The sequence below is a fragment of the Hermetia illucens genome, chromosome 4 (assembly GCF_905115235.1).
Source record: "Hermetia illucens chromosome 4, iHerIll2.2.curated.20191125, whole genome shotgun sequence".
NCBI classification, from domain to species: domain Eukaryota; kingdom Metazoa; phylum Arthropoda; class Insecta; order Diptera; family Stratiomyidae; genus Hermetia; species Hermetia illucens.
In genome coordinates, this window is record NC_051852.1 from 61439651 (window position 1) to 61459998 (window position 20348).

The 20348-nt window shown below is 40.4% G+C and overlaps 1 protein-coding gene across 5 annotated transcripts in view; it reads right to left on the reverse strand.

Moving 5' to 3' along the window:
• LOC119655847 (spore coat protein SP96) overlaps nucleotides 1-19069 on the reverse strand; it is a 272091-nt gene extending 253022 nt beyond the window's left edge. For all 5 annotated transcript variants that reach the window (XM_038061967.1, XM_038061962.1, XM_038061966.1 and 2 more), the window contains exon 1: nucleotides 18617-19069. The gene's annotated coding sequence lies outside the window, so the exon portion shown is untranslated. The remainder of the gene's footprint in view (nucleotides 1-18616) is intronic.
• Nucleotides 19070-20348: the final 1279 nt, after the last annotated feature.

A 20348-nucleotide genomic window follows, 5' to 3' on the forward strand; every position in this document is an offset into this window, starting at 1 on the left:
ATGGTGTTGCTGAGCCAGCGCGGATAAATTGAAGGCCCCCAGCTTGCTTCTTAAACCCCCAACGTTCTGATAAAACAGACGGACAGTAAACATGGATCCAGTTATATAGCTCTGCGAGGCAGGCGAGTTGCTCTGAACTTTACCCGCGAATTGGGGCGCTTGTGCGGCTTGATGAATACACTTTCAGGCCAGAAAGAAGGGTTACCGAGGACTTCAACTTTGTGTGGATAAGTCACCTTGAAAGATACAATCACCCAGTCGGTGTTGTTGTCTTTTGTCAGTTTAACGCAGAGAGGAGAAAGTAAACAAACTTTGCTCTTTATATAGCCCTCAACATCGTCAGTTGAATTTGCGAACGCTAGCCTGCAGATAAAGAGCTGTTTAGGTGAGGACGCTACCTTTAGCTTCACTGGTATGGGTGGTTGAAGTGCCAGGAAATATGGCAGCGGTGGGAGATGGCGGCAGGAACGATGTCAAAAAGTGGGGCGGCTGTGTTCCGATCCGTGACTTGCTGTGGAGGCTGCGGATATTTTCTCGCTGTAGGCGCGATGGAGCGAGGCAAGACTGGAGGCTCTGCGGAACGCAACTCGTCGCATAAGCGCCGCTGGATCAGGGGTGTAGAGCCAGTGGAAGCAACCCTGATGTAGGAAGGAATTGGAGACGAAATCAACTCAGACTGAAAGGCCTGGTGCATAGACTCCTGAGATGATGTTGAGGCTACACTGTTAGGCATAGTAGAAAGCGGCTTTTCGGAAGTCAAAGTCTCGTCTAACGAATTCTTAAGCCGCCGCGAACACGTAGATAACGACGACTTAGTAGATCGCTCCCTTTTGTGGCACTGCACCAGTGTTGCGGTTGACGTTTTTAGCGGTATTCAGTGGTTGCGCTGAATCGGTGGGTTTGATATGGTCATCCTTGACAAAAGGAGATGTAGGCACAGCTGAAGATGCAGTAGATACAGTAGATGGAATCCATTCAACTTCGGTACCAAAGCAGAAGCCTCAACGGCACGCTGAATGGCTGGTCGAGTACTATTTATTGAGCAGCTGTATTGCATCTGACAGCGTTAACACGCTGACACGTAGTGATTTTTATACACTCGCCACATTTCGAAATTTACGGATCATGGTGGAGCAATTTAACATAGCGCACGAGTTCTCCTGACACTAGGTGTTGCCCCAGAGCATACCAGATGAGTTCCTACCGCACACGGTCAAACGCCTTTTCCAGGCCAAGGAATGCGGTATCACGTAAACCCTAAGAGATGTGCAATGCCAACACCATACTGGGTATGTGAGAATTTAAGAGAAGAGAAATTAAATACATTTTCTTGGCTTGTCGCGTAGTCTGTCGCTAAGGTAGGGTTTAGTATAGTTGAGTAACTCCAGTTATACTTTATTTATCCTTTCCTTGATCTCAACATTTTATTTTTATTTTCCCGAGGACAGTACGAATTACGTTGCCTCAAACCTTCCTCCTTTATTTGGGCTTGATACCAGCATGCTATATAAATAACATAGCGGAGCCCCGGTATTGAATCTAGATATATAGTTCAAATGAGTTCTACATTCTTGAGAGATCGTAATGGCACACTAGAAACTATTGCCCTCGCTCGCGATTATTACCCTAATTTGACGCAACTTTGAAGGAATGTACAAATGTAACAAATGTAATAAAAATAACGAGACTGATTGACTTGAGGAGGGGCAACTCTAAACCACCATTAACGAATCGAGTGTTTAAAGGGAGTATAAGCATATCTTATCATATTCTAAAAAGATAGATAAAATGTGGTTTCAACCAGTTCGGCGAAATCACAGATTTTATATTTATATTTATAATATGTAAATATGCGAAAGTGTTTATATTCAATAACTTCCTCGAAGTGACTTGGTACTTCTCTGAAAATATATTGTTGTGAATATTTATAATTATGCCAGATTCAGTTCAGCTTAAACTTCTAATATCAAATAAATAAGTAATATTGTGCATTTTATCTTAATATTGGTTTCTATGGATATGTATCCTATCGTTTTTATAAAACACTTGAACACATAGAAACCGACCGATCTTTTGTCTGCCCACTATTACTTCCAGAATACCCCAGAAACTCATAAATTATTAAAATCAGTTTACTGTCTGTGCGCCTCTCTGTCTGTTTGTCTGTCACACGTATTTTCTCGGAAATGGTTATAGCGATTAACACCAAATTTTGTCAAATACATACAAAAAGCGGGTATAATTTTTTTATCAAATATATTCATATGGGGTATCAAATGAAAAGTCTCCATTAGTGTTTCCGAAGCCAATCTTAGTTTTGACATTTGTTGGAAAGGTGGGGAGTGCGGGTGGTTGAAAATGATCATTTCTTTAACGGACCCATTCTCAAAAAACTACGCAACCGAAAAATCTAGAAAAAAATTAGGAGGCTGTCACTATATCAAGGCTCTGAAATATCCTATCCACCGATATCTGTTCAAATAAAGTTAATGATAGTATATTAATATAATTTTTAGTAATTGAGTGGAAAACCGTCCTTAAGTGCATACTAGTACCTCAAAATTTTACAGCAGCAATGTAGGTATAGCCTACATGGAGCATGATCCCACCAATTTTGGTGGAAATCGCACTATTACTAAGAAAGTTATAATAGGTCCAAGTTTTCGCTTAGTCAATATCATTTAAAAGTGGATATTTTCACATAATATATGCCAAGCTATATATATGATTTCCTTGATCTGAGGACTCTCTTGCACTCTCCTTCTCCTCCTTGATCCCGCAAAACTTACACATATAGAGACATGATCTCAAAAAATGCCCTGATGATGTTGGGAATTCCCTTGTTTGTTCGTGATTTTCAGATCCGGTTCGGGCCCACGCATCGGTGCAGACACGTTAATTTGGTATAATGACAGGTGAGGGATTCAAAGGACCTGCCCCCTACATTCGCGAGCCTGGCTAGCACAGAGGCGTACAAGAACGTGTCAATGCTTTGATGGAGCTTCAGTAATGGCGGGCAGACCTTCATGGTCCACTTGGACTGGGACTGGCAAAATTTCGGAGAAAATAGCGCAAAACATCCTTACAAATTAATTGTCGAATTCCCCACTTTCCCCCCTTTAAGTCCCCTGATAGTGCGTAAGCGTCAAAAAATCGATATATATTTTTAATTGGACGGTGGTGTGGGATAATGAACCATTAAATGATAACAATCCTAAAACACATTCGGAATAAACGAGAAATACACGGTCATTCTTGCAAATACTCAGGCAAGATTCATCAAATTGGAACTTCATTTATTCGAGTTCTCTGTCCATTATTGGATATCCAGGAGTTGCCATTATTCTAGTGATTATTGTTCTCAAGAACGGCGGGTGCAACTTTTTCAATCGTGACATTCCTTCCATTAAGCAATCCCAATCAATCAACGTTGCCATATTCTATTATGTGGTGGCACTTTGGATCAGGAATGTAGCTCAGCCTTCTGTTCAATATAAATAGGAAGTCGTAGTGTACAGACAAAGAGTTTTGGTTTGGAATGCAATATTGATAGCGCAGGGCGCCGCCAATTGAAATATTGACATCTTTTTTTTTGTTTTTCAAGTAAGGTGCGAAAGCTGTAGGCCACTGATGAAAAGAGATTTATAAAAATATTCAGTACTACATTGTATAAACATCCAATAACTATGTAGGCGGCACCTGCAACCCAAATCGAATGATTGCTGAAGATAATGTTAGCAAAAACATTAGGCAAATAATCTATACTCCTAGAAATTTGTCCAAAAATTTCAGAAAAATGCGAAAAAATTATCGAAAATAGAACACCTTGGGCGATATAAAGCGCACATTAACGCATTTACGCTATCTGTCTAAAAGTAGTGTAACAATCCGTTGAAAAGAGAATTAATGGTGCATTACTAACAGCGAGCAGGTGATATCAAAATCTCTGAAGAACATATCACGCCGTTTCCAACACATCGAACTGACTAATATAAGCACCCAAGAGAAACATAAGGCCCGGCATGAAATTGGTGGTCGTTTCCCGATCGAGCAAGTTAAACTCTGAGAAATGCCATTAACATCTACGGCAAAATTTTATCTTGAACTTCCGCATAGTGTTCATTGGAAGCTTTTATGAACAGCATGTAATTAAAAATACGTCAGTGGCCAGTGTTTTACGTGATGGCCTTACAATCCGTTTAGTTTTTAGTTCTTAGTTTTTAAAATCATTTTTATTTTTAAGAAATAGGTAACAATAGTATATGGATTGGAAAAATGAACAATAAAAAACAATCTTTTAAAATAACAAAAATAACTTAAATCTAATGGCCACTGTGGGCTCTCAAAATTTTTGAATAACGATTTACAGACAGAGAAGAGAAACAGTAAGAAATGAAAATCTAATTTTACAATAAGTTGTCGGGAAATGGTCAAAAACCCGACAGAATTCACTTGGCCTTAGTGGCAAATAAAGAAATATAAAAAGTAATAATAAATATTTGATCGCTTCAAAAGACACTTTTAACTTAAATTATTGTTCTTAAAACTATCATAATTATAGATTTTATATTACACATTTTTTCTTTTTTTTTAAAATAACATCCATACAAAAAAACAAAGAATAATAACGTATGTATTTATAAGTTACAACTGGAGACAAAATCAGCACCCGTTCAATGTATACATATTTACAAAGCCCCACCAAGAAACAAATGGCAGGACTGAGCACGGCCACCGCTAACCGGCATCCCGCAGCCACCAGTACCAAGATTTCTCTTTTTCATCCCGCTTAATGTCAATTGCTCTCGCTCTGGAGTATCTCCAGTCGAATCCCGGAGTCCCCACTGTCAAATTCGGGGGGTATTCTATCCTTTTGTCCGTGGCCCGCCTATGTATATGATACATAACCGGATCACCGGCAGAATCAAGAATTAGACCATTCCTGTCAAGATACACGAACGCTTCGGGAGGAATGAAGCCTGTCGTGAGAGTTTTCTCGAAATACCCATCATTTGGGTAGAACGGCTGCGAAACCCAAGGGTTTTCACCATGCGAAGCAGATCGCACTATATGATTCCGAATCAATCTGACGATAACTGTATCGATTCTTGGCACAGCAGCAGCTGCATACATCACTTCATTAGTTACATAGTGCTCATAGTTTGACGAAGCAGTCCTATTAAGCCCCGTGCAAGCACGCAGACATTTCCGTTCAAAGATCCTTATTTTCTCCATTTGGCTAGCACTCAAATTAAACCAGATAGCACACCCGTAGGTAAGCACCGGTCTAACCAAAGTAAGATAGCAAATAATCTTAACCTTCCGGCTAAGATGTGGAGCATAAAAGAGTCTTCGAAGAGACATGAATGCCTTGCGAGCGCTTTCTAGCGCGACTTTAACGTGCTCGTTAAATTGGAGACGCTCGTCAAGACGCACACCCAGGTATCTAACGCACTTCTTATGAGGAATGCGCTCTGAACTATCCTCGTTCGCGACAATGTGGAAATCTCTCCAATTCCTTTTCAAGTTCCTACTGGCATACGCCAAGGAATTTCGAAACAGAATCGTTTCACACTTTTGCGCATTTATTTTCATCCGCCAACTGTTCGTGAAGAACTTAATATCATTGAACATCTTCTGAAGTTCAACTTGCACCTCAGTTACCTTCTTGTGCGCCGTGTAGGCTATCAGATCGTCAGCAAAGGCAACCAACGACCTTTTAGGAGATTTATTAAAGTCGAAAGAATTGAGCAATTCGCCGGCAAATACCGCAAAAAGTGTAGGCGCAGTCACTGTCCCTTGCTGTAATCCATTCAGAACATGAAATTCTCTGTTAGTAGTGAGATTTCCGTCCGTAATAACAAAGCACTTGCCATACAGCATACTACACATCATCGCTACGAGGTGACTGGGAAACTCATTCTTCAGGAGCCTGAAAATCAGTCCATCCAACCAGACGGTATCAAAGGCTTTCTCCATGTCTATAAGGCAAGCGCCTACGCACTCACCATTGTTAATCCGCCAGCAAATATCAGACGTTACCTTCATTATTGCATGTATTGTCGAATGTCCAGATCGAAATCCGAATTGCGCGTTCGGCAATAATTCCTTCTTCTTTATATGCCCGTTCAAGGCTTTCAATACCAAAACCTCAAACACCTTGCTGATGTTAGGCAGCAAACTGATTGGGCGGTAGCTTTGAGGGCTGGATGAATCCTTCCCTCTCTTTAAAATCGGGAATACTCGGGCTTTCTTCCATTGTCCTGGAAAGAAGGAATTGTTCAATAAATTATTGAACAAAATGCAATAATTACGAATGGCAATGTCTGGTAAATGCCTGAGGACCACGTTGGGAATGCCATCCATACCGGATGATCTCTTATTGTTCACTCTTCTGAATATGGAAGTTAACTCAACACATGAGACAAAGTAATCAAGCAGATTATCACTCGGTATGAGATCAGCCTGCAACGCAGAGCTAAATTGGAGAACTGTGGTGCCGTTCAGGCTATATTTGAAATTGTGGACATCTCGTTCTACAATTTCCGAAAGTTGCGTTGGCTCTAAGTCCGTTCTGGGCCGATGCACCGATTCAAAGTGCTCCCCTATAAGTTCGAGTTTCAGAGCATCATCCATCACGATGTAATTGCCTTGCGCATCAGCAGTTACACTATTCGTGTCTATACCTGAGTTAATGAGGTGTTGTATCTCGCTGCCACCGACTTTAATTCTCGGCACAGTTATTCGTGACTTCTTCCGGAATAACGTATTTATCTTAGTAAACATGGAATCTGGATCGCTTGGTGAAATACCCTTTAACTTCTCCCGCCACTGGGAGTTCACTTCATTTACGTAATGTTGACGGATAAGATCCCGCGCGATCTTTAGAAGTGATTTGAACTCAACCAATATGGGATGATGATAGTCCCCATATCTCCGATAGATTTTGTTGACGCGAGTGAGCAGAAGGCTTTTCACTTTTTTCAACCGTTTTATGGCTGCAGTTTCATATCCTTCCATATTATTGCGAGGTTTAATTTTAGGGACGACTTGTTCAATTGTTTCCAGCGTCAAGTTCTCCAGCTTGAGAAGATACTGAAGTATTTCCTCGTTGCTCAAGTTCCTGTCACCTGGTGCAATTGTACTATCGTTTTCCCCATCAAGAGGTGGGCATTCCTCTCGATATCCCCGAATAAACCTCTCTTGGAATTTCTTCCAATTTGTTTGTTTAAAGTTCAGCCTGTGGACACCACTGTCCATCGGCAGAAGGCGAACTCTTCGTCCATCAAACAGAACTTCAATAAGAATAGCGTTATGATCGCTATCGTAAGGAAGAGTCTGTAGTTTCCGTTGAGGATTCCTAAAATTAAAGTTCAAGCGCGCGTCAGCAATGCACAAATCCAGATAGGAATTTGCCCTGGGCCAGGTTGGACTCTCTGACCCATATAATTCGCATTTATACTCTATCTGGTATTGCTCTATCCAAGATTTGAGGAATACCCCTCTGGGATTGTTTGTGGCGTTTAGCCATGAGGTATGCTTAGCATTCAAGTCGCCAGCTATAATATAGTAATTACGCAGCCTATTCAGTTCGAGTATCGTAAACAGAGAATGGAATTCCTCCCTGAACTTGGCTCGGTTGTTTCCCACTGCATAGACTGACAGAATGTATAAATTCCCTCCTCTAGGCAGTGAAAAAAGAATACATGAGACTTCGATACACTCAAAGGTTTCAAATTCAGGCCTATTAATATGCCTGAAACGATAATGGCGACCCACAAGTATTCCGGTACCACCTCCCCCATCACAATTTCGTCTATCGTTCCTCACGAATTCAAAATCCTTGAATGTTATCGAATGCCTCGGATTGAGGTGGGTTTCTGAAATCAAGACTATGTCAGGCTTTTGTCTGGCAGCGAAATCAAGGAGCTCCGCTCTTCGATGGATTCCTACGATGGAATTCACATTAATCGCGATGATCCGGAGACCATCCAGTGGTACCGCTGTGACTGCAGACCTAGTAGCGGGCATGCTGTTTGTGTAAATATTCTGTTATGCTATTTATTTTTGTATTGTGTACGTGTAGCGTATGCTGCATGTTTTCACACATGGTTAGTATTTTATTGAGGATAGTGTTCATCCCGCCACTTGCATCTTGTTGGGGCTTCTTAGCTCCCCCTTGTCGAACTACTTCTGCAAATGGGATCCCCGAGACGATTGGTGCCGAAGGGACGGTACCATCCAACGCCGCTGACACCTTCGTTTTTTGGGCCGATCTCGGTGCTTGCTGCCTTGTGACCTTAACATTGCGGTATACAGGACATCCACGGTACGAAGCCGGATGCCCTCCGCTTCCGCAGTTAACACAGAAAGTTTTTTCCTTGCCATCTGCTTCAGTCAGCGAACATTCAGCTGCGGTATGGTCTTTCCCGCACTTTACACATCGTAAGGTCATTTGACAGTTCACTGCCGAGTGACCATAGCGCTGGCATCTTCGACACTGGACTATTTCGCCCCTTAGCAGGCGCTCAAAACGAATGGCCTGGTAATTAAGCGACCTGATGCCGATCAGATCGCTTCCCCGGCTCTCCGGGCTTATCTGCACGAGGAAGTGCGGCAGGATTTGTTTTTCCAAAACGGACCTCCTCGTACTAAACCGTGACACTGAGAGGAACTTAACCTCAGTTCCCGTCTCCCGGAGCATTTTGAGCACCTCGTCGGGCTCTTCCTCCGCATCCAAGCCTTTCAGAAGGAAGGTTTGCACCTTCTCTTCCTTTGGAGTGTAGGTGAAGTGAGGAGCCTTCACTCGCTCGAGGATCTCCCGTGCTTTTTTATAATCTGCAATTTTATTGCATTTGACTTGGGCTCTCTCGGCCCCCGTCTTTTTAATAACAAAATTTGAGAGCCTCGCGCTCCTATTAAGTAGAGTGGCTAAATCTCTACCACCTAATTTATAAACATTAATGGGGGGCACCCTTTCCCCCTTTTCTTTATTTCGGGTGCTAATTGTATCCCCAGTCGGACCATTTTTTAAATTTTCACTCGTACTTGCATTATTTTTTAAATTTTCACTGGTACTTGCATTATTTTTAACATTATTTAACATTTTTTCTTGAGTTTTGTTTTTTTTCTTTAATTTTTTGGAAACATAGACCAAAAACTCACCCAATTTTCCATCTTCACTATTGCAACTTGCCTGGTTAGCATCCTCTTCTGGGACATTTCCCTCGCCACCGTTGTCGCCGACTCTCGTATCGTCTGCTTTACTGCTTTCTATGTCCTCCATACGGACAGATTCGCCGTCGAGAACTTGTTCGCCCTCAAGGCAGCCCGGTTCTTCCATGATTGCAAAAGTAGTCGAAGATAGCTTAACCTTTTTTCTGGCTACCTTTGGAGACGGCGGGCCCGCCTCCCCAGCCATTAGCTGCTCTGTCAGCTTTTCATTTTTTTTTATCAATGTTGTCATTTGCTTTTTGAAATCTTCGAGCGTCTTCGCCAGCTCGCCATTTCTCCTTTCAAGATTGGCTATCCTCACTTTGGCTATTTTCAAGTCTGGATCCTCCTCGTTGCGGACTCCACGACCGATCCGAGTGCCCCTAGACCTTATGGTGGGGGGCCGGTCTGGTCCGCCACCCTCCGGCGGCTCACCGCTCATTCCCGCCAAGCCAAAAAAAAACGAATGTTTTCTCAAAACTTTTTAAGGAAAAGTAACTTAGATAATAACTCAAAAGTAAATTAGTTTCGATTAAGTTTTAAATTATGTATTATTAATTAAGTAATATAAATATCTTTTTATATTCTTGATAAAAGTTAATTTAATTTCAATTTTAAATTATTTTTATTAATAATATCAATTTGTAGACACGTCCGTTCTCTACAAATGTCAGCCTACTCCTTACAATCCGTCATCCATACAACATTGATTAAAAATACAGTAATAAAAAAGCGATCCCCGAAATGAATTTAAAGCGCAGAAAAGACTAACTAAACGACCCACTAACGTTGTTGTAATATCCTGAGCTCATAGATCGCTAAAGAGAAATTATTGTTAGATTCATTAGTACTTGGGATCAAATCGAAAGTGATTTTTGCGCTTGCAGATTTCTAAATTACAAAACGGCCAACATCAGCCAGGATCATCATTAGTTTTCAGTTTTAGCAAGATCAGTGATTCTATTTCGCTACTGTGAGCACAAATGCATGTTTGAGATTTTAATTAGAGGCAGTGGCTTCCGTAAAAGGGGGCGATATGTTACATCTCTCTAAAGCAGCAGTTCATGAAATGTTTGACCCAAAAGTTATAAGGGGCTTCAGGACAAGTCAAATCGTATTGAGGAACGGAAGATATCAGAAGTTGATTGCAAGAATGTGGGGTGTCATATTTGAACGAAGTAACAATCAGGGAATAAATAATGTGCACTTTAATTACTGTTTTCCGTTCATATACCTTCCTTATTTTTATATTTAGCTTAAATATTCTATACCTGGGTGACAGGTTGAATATTCTGGGTAACAAGTCTGGTAGCATTTATTTCTGAAAGTTCTAGAATTGGGCATTAACATCTGAAAAATATGAAATCAGCGCAACTTGTGTAACCGCCGTCTTACAATTTGATACATAGCAAATATATTCAGAAACAAATGCCGCAGGAGTATCAAAAACTGTTATTTATTTGTCACCAGAAAGGAAACAAGTTGTAATATGAGTATGAAAAACGTATGTCCCTACTTTGTACAAACTATAAAATCTGGACGAAAACATTAAAACAAGAAAGTAGTGTGAGTGACATTGTTGACATCTATTCAATATTCGGCAACTTTTGCCTCAAATTCACTTAAATATGGTAGTTTTTTGGCGCACTAATTTTCCATTGTTCGTATTTAAAATACCACGTTTTCCCCCATTTAATATGTAATATTCCTTAGTTCTCCGTAATTATGCCTATCACTATTACATGTCGTTTGAAGGTTAACATAATGAGGTAACTTTTACCAACTTTGCAGGTTTGTAAGTTTAAAGTACCGTTACAATAATGCATATTGAAATTTAGATAAAAATCCGATTTTGAAATATCTTTAAAATTTAAATATTTACAATTTCGAAGTGATGAGGACCTTTGCAATTGAAAAAAATATCCATTTATAACAAATTTTATGTAGTTTTCGGAAATGCTATCAAATCTGGATGGTTGGGGGAGTGAGAAATTGTCATTTTTTGGGAGGGTCAAGCTTTTTGACATTATTTACGAAAAACGCTATAGCTCTGTAACGGTAAAATATAGAGTGCCCATTCCCTGGTCCAATTTTCCTCAAACAAGTGGTACCACTATTAAAATTTGCACTATCATAAACGGGGTACCCTGTATAATCGCCTCAAATCAGCATCAGATTCAATCCACTGAAACGACATAATAGTCACTCTCGGTGAATTTAACGTAACGTTCGAAAGAAATGGGTCTATCGTGTTCATTTGGAGACCGCAGAAACTTCGATATCTTGTTTACACGTTTCCTTGTAAGGAAGTCTTTAAGAAAAGTTGAGTAAAAGTTGAGAGTCCAAATAGGCCCTTTCGAAACACACTTATACTGTGAAGAGTTTGAAATTAACACCCAATGCCATTTAGGTTGGCCTGGTAACTCGATTGATAACGCAAGTTATACGGGACGGGAATTCGCCCGCCAAAAAATAACAGTGGGAATCTAGAACAGGCTATGCTGATACATACTGAGATATGTAGTAGACATCATCCACAAATTGAAAAACCACAAGATAGAGGAAGCCAACATAACTCTAACAGACACGGTAAAAGTTGATCTCCATACGACGGGTAACACCCTGCAATCAGTCCTGGAAGGAATCTGGACGGCAGAAGACGCCGAAGAAGAACATAATCATCAAACTTGCGAAAAAGAGAAATGAGATACTACAGTCATCGATAACGCATTGCACTATTAAATTGGGTGAAGAAAATGTTTACAATTGTAATCTAATATAGAATATAAGTTGCAAGTAAAATTTGCTGGCCTTAAAAGAGGAAAATATGTGTGTCAGCCACTCCGACTGCCAAAGAATAATCGCATAAAGGTCGGTACAGTGGGACCCTTAAACACAGATTACATTAGATTCTGATTTAAGGGGGTCATTCCACGTGTCGGATTCGCGGAATCGATTTTTTTTGCATCAATTGTATCTAGATATAGTGTAGAATATATGGGCAAAGTGATTTTTTTGATATTCGGAGTCGTTTGGAAATTATAGTGTTAAACACGTGATAAGCCATATGCCAAATTTATGTCGATCGTCGTAATAAAGCGCATATTTATCAGTCCGAATTACGTTCGAATGACTTCACTAAAAGGACAAGAATTAAAGCCAAGGCTGTACATGCGCTTCTTCAAGAAACCTGAGGTTTATGGACTAGGTGTAGCAGATTAATGGTGAGTTAAGGTTTTATGGCTAAAAATCGCATTCTAGTTTTCAAATGCGTTTTTCTCGAAACTGCATGTCAAAAATCGGCTGCTACCATAGCCCAAAATCTATCCAACAAAATTCTTTGAAATTTTCGCGACTTATTCAGAACATATTTCTACGGTCCGCAAACTAGGATAATTTCGATTCATTCAGTAGTTTTTTTTTATTCATTGAAGAAGCCGTAAAAAACACCAAAATTCACAAAAAAAGTTCAGCAAGGTACCAAAAATTTAACTTTTAATATTTTTTGATAATTCTAGTTTGCGGACTTTAGTTAAGTCTGTACGTTAAGATGCCATTTACTTTTTTCTTTGAGATGATCACAGCGCCCTCTGGCAGCAGAAAAACACCTTTTTTGGAGATGGGTATATAAATTGCCCTGTATTTCAATAACGAACTATGCGATCGGGTTACTATGCACGCTCAAGATATTAATATATGCTGACTAATTCGTATTTGCATCTTCATCCAGTTCTCCACAAAAAAATTGTAAAGAAAGCCAAAAAAACGACCTACACACGGGATGATCCCCTTAACATTCGAACGACGCAATATAGCAAGTCGTGGTCGTGAGCGATAAAAAATGAAGTACGTCTAAGAGATGACCGCACAAATCTGAACTGAAAATTTCCTGTTGCACTAAGAGTATTTGAATATGCCACGGCTGTTTCGAATCCAAAGCTGAAAACCAGATGGAATGGGAATTTTGCAATTGCGGACGTGGATGCCTCGAAAAACCAAATGGAACGCAACTTAGCAGTCAGATGATCTTGAAATATACGAATGGCATATGCATAAAGAAACACCAACACAAGGAAAAGCTTTATTATCAATACATGAAATAAGACCCCAGGGGCAATATGTGGTATCACCAGAGAAGACGTAGAACAGTGCATACACCTGGGTAACAATTATCATTGAGCAGCTGGTGGAACTAATACCGTTTTATATAACAGACTGAAACTAGCTAGAATGGTATTTCGACGATAAAAGTTTATGTAGAGATCCTCTTAGGTGTAAAGAAACACAAATTAAACAAGCAGCAAGAGAAATGTGGGACGACCACATGGGAAAGAATGGTGCTGAGCGGCTTGATGGTAAGTTGGACAAAAATCCTAGCAGAAGGGATAGGCTCCGATGAAGATATAATTTGTAGTGAAACAGCAATCCTGACTTTTGAAACCTACAAAAAAACTAAAAGCAATCGCATGCCAAGGGCACTTGTTAAATAAGACAACGAGTGGTCCAGAAAAGCATGCGAGTAAGTGGTGAATGTCTGAGAATCAAGGAAACAAAGTCGAATGTGGTCCGTTGGTGAATCGAATACAAACAGCAGATATATTCAATAGTATTATCGAAAAAGGTCTTTGAAAGGCAAATGAAAGGAGATCGATCACTGAGAAATCCTGCTGAATTGAAGGCAGGTATTGATATAGTAATTGACAATAAAGGTAATATATGCTCAGATTCAGTAAGTGAATCACGGTACAGAAAGAATGAAACTTCTTTTTTTTCATTTAAATTTTCATTATCAGACAACACCAAGCGCGCCGTAAAATATTCACCTGTTAGTGGGTTATATCGGTTACGTTAGGTATCTACCCCGTATTTTGGCAAATGTGAATGAATCCGCCGTTACGGTCGCTTGCGACGAATTAGACCTTCGGAAAAAAAAATTTGTCAAACGACTCTGGTGCCGAACTGTTACAGACGATGTTCTCTTGATCTGGGAGCCGGTTCCAGAGAGGATCATAATTGCGAAATCTCGTTCCAGGTTAATGAGCATCACAATTTTGCGCCAACGAATATTTCCGACATAAAAAAGTATAGCGTTTTTCATGAGCAACTACATGCAATTCAGAAGAGTTTTTCTGAAGGGGACATTGTGGTCGTGATGTTTGGTCTGATTGTCGAAATGGGCTCTGACAACATTTTGCTCAGTCATGTGATGGGGATACACGGTCGACCTTATCACAATCAGCAATAGATTTAGGAGTTGTCCTCTGTGTGTGGGTAACAAAAGAGGTATTGATATCGCTCTCGGAAGCTGATGGTGGCTTATCTTCGTTTGCTTATCGCTCTGTACAGAATATCGGCTTACAAATTCAATACGGGTCGTCTCCACGATCCGCTTGTCGTTTAGGAGTGGGCTCAAATGTCATTAATTTTCATCAGCCCGCCCGAGCAAGCTGATCATTTAAAGCCCCATCCTTCCCTGTCAGGTAGGTCCCAAACGGACATTACTAGATCTGGTTGACTACACAAACGTGGAGGTGGATGAGTGTGAGGAGCGGGGGCTTGCTTTTAGCTGTGAGCGAAGATAAGCATGACGCGCAAGAACTCCGTTACTATGGAGGAGTGCAAGAAGATCAACCTAGTGTGAACCGTGACAATTTCGAACGATTTTGCCAGCCAGACGATGGTCCTATGAGAGGCGCTACGAGCAGGTCTTTCATCCAACATGATGAGCAGCCGAAAAGGAAGAAAGAGCATTTTACAACGATTTTCAATCGTTCAACATCCGGTGAAGTTCCAGATCTTGTGGATGATATGGCAAGCCGCAGTAACATCCCGATGCCGACTGCACATAAGGAAAGACTAAATAATATTAGTCAAAAACGCATCCAAACGGAGTGCAGGCTCTGTAAAATTCAGGCCATGAAGGAAACTAAAATCATCATTGAACATATCCAAGTGAAAATCATACGTCGAAAGATTAAACGGCAGAAAGCTGGTTCCGCTCTGGACTTTTATGGCTTAGATCACCGCTCCACATTTTTTTCATTGATTCCAAGAAAGCTTTGGTCAGTGTTAACAGGGAGTGTATTTGTAATACTTTACCCAGGAAGGGTATTCCCAGGAAATAAATAACTTTTGTCAGAAACATACAGCCTGGTATGTCACCGCAAAATATCATGGTCTGCATTGAGGTAAAATTTAAAACAAATTTGAACCAAGGTTACATAATGGTTACCGATACTTTTCCATTTCGTTATCGATGATATTCTTGTGTCTGGATGGCTCAAGTGGTTAGAGCGTTGGGCTGTTGTAGAAGAAGGTCGCGGTCCAAATTTCACTGCGGGCAGAGGGATTGGTTATTGTAAATGGATGTTGGATACCAGTCGACTCAGCTGTGAATGAGTACCAGATTCAAATCAGGGTAATAATCTCGGGCGAGCGCAATGTTGACAGTGTGTACAGTGTGCTGTAGTGCACCGTTACGAACGCGAATGAAGTGCTGTAACACATTTCAAGGCCCTGATCCAATTGGATTAATGTGCCCACGATTAATGTTATTATTATCGTGGACATTCTGCATATTACCGTTTCCGACGGTCGTGGAAAGTTTCAATGGACTACGACGTCTTTCCTCAAACCAAGTAGACAAGTAAGGTTTGACTGAAGATAAACACCAAAAAAGAGAAGGTTCGCAGTTCGAGTTGATCAATTGTATATTTCGGAAACCTGTTTTTTCCTTCAGAACCCCCAAACATAATGTCGTTTGACGCAAATCGGCCCTCACTGGTTCAAAATTAGGAAATGCGACTATCCTAAGACTGACATCAAGTTGAGGCTGTACACGCTAGTGATATCTCTTTTCTACTATGTGGAAGTGATACATGAAAGTGACCGCCACTGTTACTTAAAGCTCAAAACTTTCATCAATTGATACTCTGTGTATTCGGGGCTAAGAGAGTAGATAATGAGGAATCTGGTCGACGTACGGATCAGGTACGCGTAGAAATGTTGATCAATAAGCGGAAGTAGGAGCGGATAGGTCATCCATTAAGGAAGGGTAAGAACTCCATTGCGGGATGTCCCAAGAGTGAATCGCCCAAGAACTACGTGGTGTAGAACAGTGAAAAGAGAGCGCAAGTTTTTTGGAAAACCCTAGAGAGAACAGAAGGTCATTACCGGAAATCGACAGTGATGTTTCATAAGTGCTGTTTCCACACTGGTGGCGGTGTATTCGGGGCTAAGACAGTAGCTAATAAGGAACCTGGTCGGCGTACGGATCAGATACTCGATTGCTGATCAACAGCAAGCGGAATTAGGAGTGGGTAGGTCACACATTAAGGAAGGGCAAGAACTCCATTGCGGGATGGCCCAAGAGTGGATCGCCCAAGAGCTACGTAGTCTAGAACAGTGGAAAGAGGGTGCAAGTTTCTTGAAAAATCATAGAGGGACCAGAAGGTCATCACCGGTAATCGACAGCAAGGTTTCATAAGTGTGGTTTGCGCGCTACATCGTATATGGGTAACTATGGTTTCTAATTCACAAGTTTCTATCGAAACAAGCCCTATTTCATGTGTGTATTTCAAGCAAACTTAGCTACAAGACTTGAAATAAAGTTTGTATTCATAACTAATTGCCAAAGTTTTTCGAAAAACTGCACAAGTGACAAACCCTATTTGGGAGCTCATTGCTGCCAAAATTACAACATTATTACACAATGCAGCTATCGCCACTCAATAAAGTTTTCAGGTGCCATGAGCTTCGCCGCGGGTAGAGATTCTATTGAAAATGCTAGTGAGTACTAAAGCAATTGAAACCCCTTCTGAAATATAAATAATAACAATCGTTGGCATGTTAGAACACTCTATTAATGACCTTAACGGACAACAGACGATTAAGGCATTTAAATTCATTTGGGTAAACTCCGAATCCGTGTGGGAGTATTTTGTTAAACTAAATACGTTTTATACAACGGTGTGACTAGTCTGGGTTCCGGGCCATATTGGGATAAAACATTAGAAAGCAAAGCGGATCAAAAGGGTTTTGTTGCATAGACAATTTAAGAAGCTTCTGGGAACACTCTAGCTATTGGATTGTGTAAAGCTAATCAAAAACTCCCTTAGGATCATAGTGAGTGCATTATAGGTTATTCAAGGCGAAACTGCCAAACATGTTATTATTACATATTTCAGCTCAATGTCTCGTAGTCAGGCATAATAGAGAAATACATTTTGGAAAGTATCAAACGCCAAGGGAAATACTTGGCATTTAGAAATAAGCAACATATTGTACTCAAATTTAACATAACCATCGAACAGGCACAATAGCCTTTGTATAAATAATAAATTATGATCCTGTTTCTCCTTCGAGCTGTACATCTGTAGCGACAGATGGCCAATTATTATAGTGATTTTAATTGGCTTGCGCAGACCACAATGACGAAAGTACAGATGAACAAAAATTCGGGAAGCCTATTCGGCTCATTTTGATTTGTATGTAAAATGTGTATATATCATCTATGTAGGGATGAAAAATGGGTGACTGCCCATATAAGAATCATAAAGTATATTCTCAATATATTCAAGAATGTGTAGGCATATTAACGAGAAAACTTCGTTGTCAAATGATGGGCTGTGCCATCATCCTTCACCATAATGCCCACTAACTTCCTATCCTTATATAAGTGCTTTAATTAAATCACAAATTACAACCGCTAGCTCCCTCATTATCTGATTCTCAACCCCCTTCCGCGAAAGTATCCCCGTATGGATGTAGTTCACTGGACTATTTGCTCTTGTTTTGTTGCTTTTATGAGTAGTATACTTGTATGTGATGAATATAAATTTTCTTTGTTTTGGAGTCAGGCCGTGTATGTGCAACGTGCACGTCTGCATATGACAAATGCTAGACATCCATGGCTGATATGTACATGTTCCCTGTTTCTTAAAGTAAATGGTTTCTAGATATACAAGATACATATGTGCGTACCTGTATCACCTTCTCAAAACCGTAATGTTTATCTCATTATAATCTCAAGCTCGAAAGGTTTGAGCAGAGACATAAAATATTCCACATATGTAAGTAAACAAGCATTATTAGATACACCGAGCCCGCGGGCTAACCGAATATCGGTGTATCCATGCTAGCAACATTTCTCAAGAGCTTGCAAACTCCCTCAAAGTCGCAGCCAGCGGGACTATATTGCAAAAAGCATACATACTAGCTCCATAAAACTGCATGAAACAAACACTTCTAAATATAGCCGTCGAGTCACTATTGAGTTCGGAAAAATGGAGATTTTTCTTCTTTGCTATCATGTTTTTGTGATTAACGACCATTGAGGAGCAGCATTATCACCCCCAGCGTACCCAAACCACTTATCTAAGGAAATTCTATTACAGCTCTTTACCTTACAGCGTCAGAGTCTCTGAGAATTTATGATTTTCACTTGACTGCATCCTTTCCTTATCAGATTGAATCGTCGCCTAAGCTGCGCTAGTCGTCTTTTTATCCATCAAAATTCTTTCATAATCTGTTCACTCTCGCGAAAAACTCTTGGCAAAAGCCGTGGATTCACCATTACTTCAAGCTCACTTTCATTAGCACTAAAAACAGGATCGCGGCGTAAACATACACGAGAGCGGCACGACAACACAGAATGCGGAAGATTCAAGGAGAAGCCAATGCGGGATTTCAGAGGCTACAACGACGAAGCCTCGTGTACTGTAAAGAATATTGAATTTCTACCGCACCACTGCCACTAGGCTACGTGAGCACTCCGGAAACACCGCGGAAAAATCGGGATAACACTCCTTTTTAGCAGAGAAAGTCTCAATTGGACCTAAACATCCCCTTGGCTAGGGTATCGTTTCAGTACTGGCAAGTTCTGAGAATCGACTGAAGCATTTCCGTGCTTCCTCGTTGACGGCAATTCACGTCATATATATATATGCGGAGCTTTCACTTTCCAATGAAAGTTTCCTTGTTTTTCATGGTTTCGCTGGAGAATATTCAGTACGAAGAAGCAGGAAGTATAAACAGCTCATTTCCCTCGAAAGCTTCGCCAACTCTTCCAGGAGGAAAATGTGAGTCAAGGAGTATCGTTTCTTACCTTTAATGTTATTAAATTTATCTTTTAATAGAAGATTACTCGAAAGGCTTATGAGCTTAGCCACACGTGCGGGTTGCGTCTGAATACAATATAGCATTTACATGTTCATACTAGAACGGATTATGGAATTACACTTCTGCAATATGTCCACATTTGGGAGTTGTTCGTAGTGAGTGGGTAAAAGATCCTAAACGAGAAATTCTTGAGACCTTAGGCAGATAAGTCAGTTAAACTCAATGTCTAGGTATGCCACTCATTGAAATCCTCTCTTGCCATCTTCTCATGTTTATCCCCACAATAGAAGTAATATCTTCAGATGAGATTGAGAAATCCAAGGTGGGTCATGTTTTGCTCCTGGAAATGAACACAGAAGCTGTTTTCAGTCCAAAAATATTTTATTGTAGCTGCCACTTCTTAAATGCATTAATATACTCATGTTCTGCTAAGAAATATGGAACGTTCCTTCATTTTCACTTGCGGGGATACTTGGTTGGAAAGGGTAGAAATATGTTGAAGCTTCCCTAGTTATACATTTCATGTATCGCACGGAATAAAACTTATGTTAATGGAGTCAATCAAGTAAATTGATTTGAATTTGCTCAGAACTATCTTTTTGAAAGTCAAACATTTTGGGGGTGATGAATTCTTTGCCGACGAGTCTAAATTGAATGTATTCTTCTGTGATAGAAAACTAAAAGCGTAGAGAAATCTTAAAACAAAACTCTAGCCGAAAATCTGAAAATCACAGTAAAGTGGGAAGTGCTAAAGTAGGATGGTTGATGATGTAGTATTCGTGGAGAGGTATATGGACGCGAATATGTACCTTGATATTTAAAAAAAATCTGCATGCCCGCGGTGAAAAATTGAGTACTTGTCAAATATTCAACATATGCCGAAACAGTTACCCGAAACATAGTGCCTGAAAAACAAGCATGAGGTAGTGTTCAATTACCCGAAGCACTTGAAACTTCTCTACAATCCTCGGGGTGCAATGTTGTTGAGAACCGGCATGATTATAGCGACGGTAGGC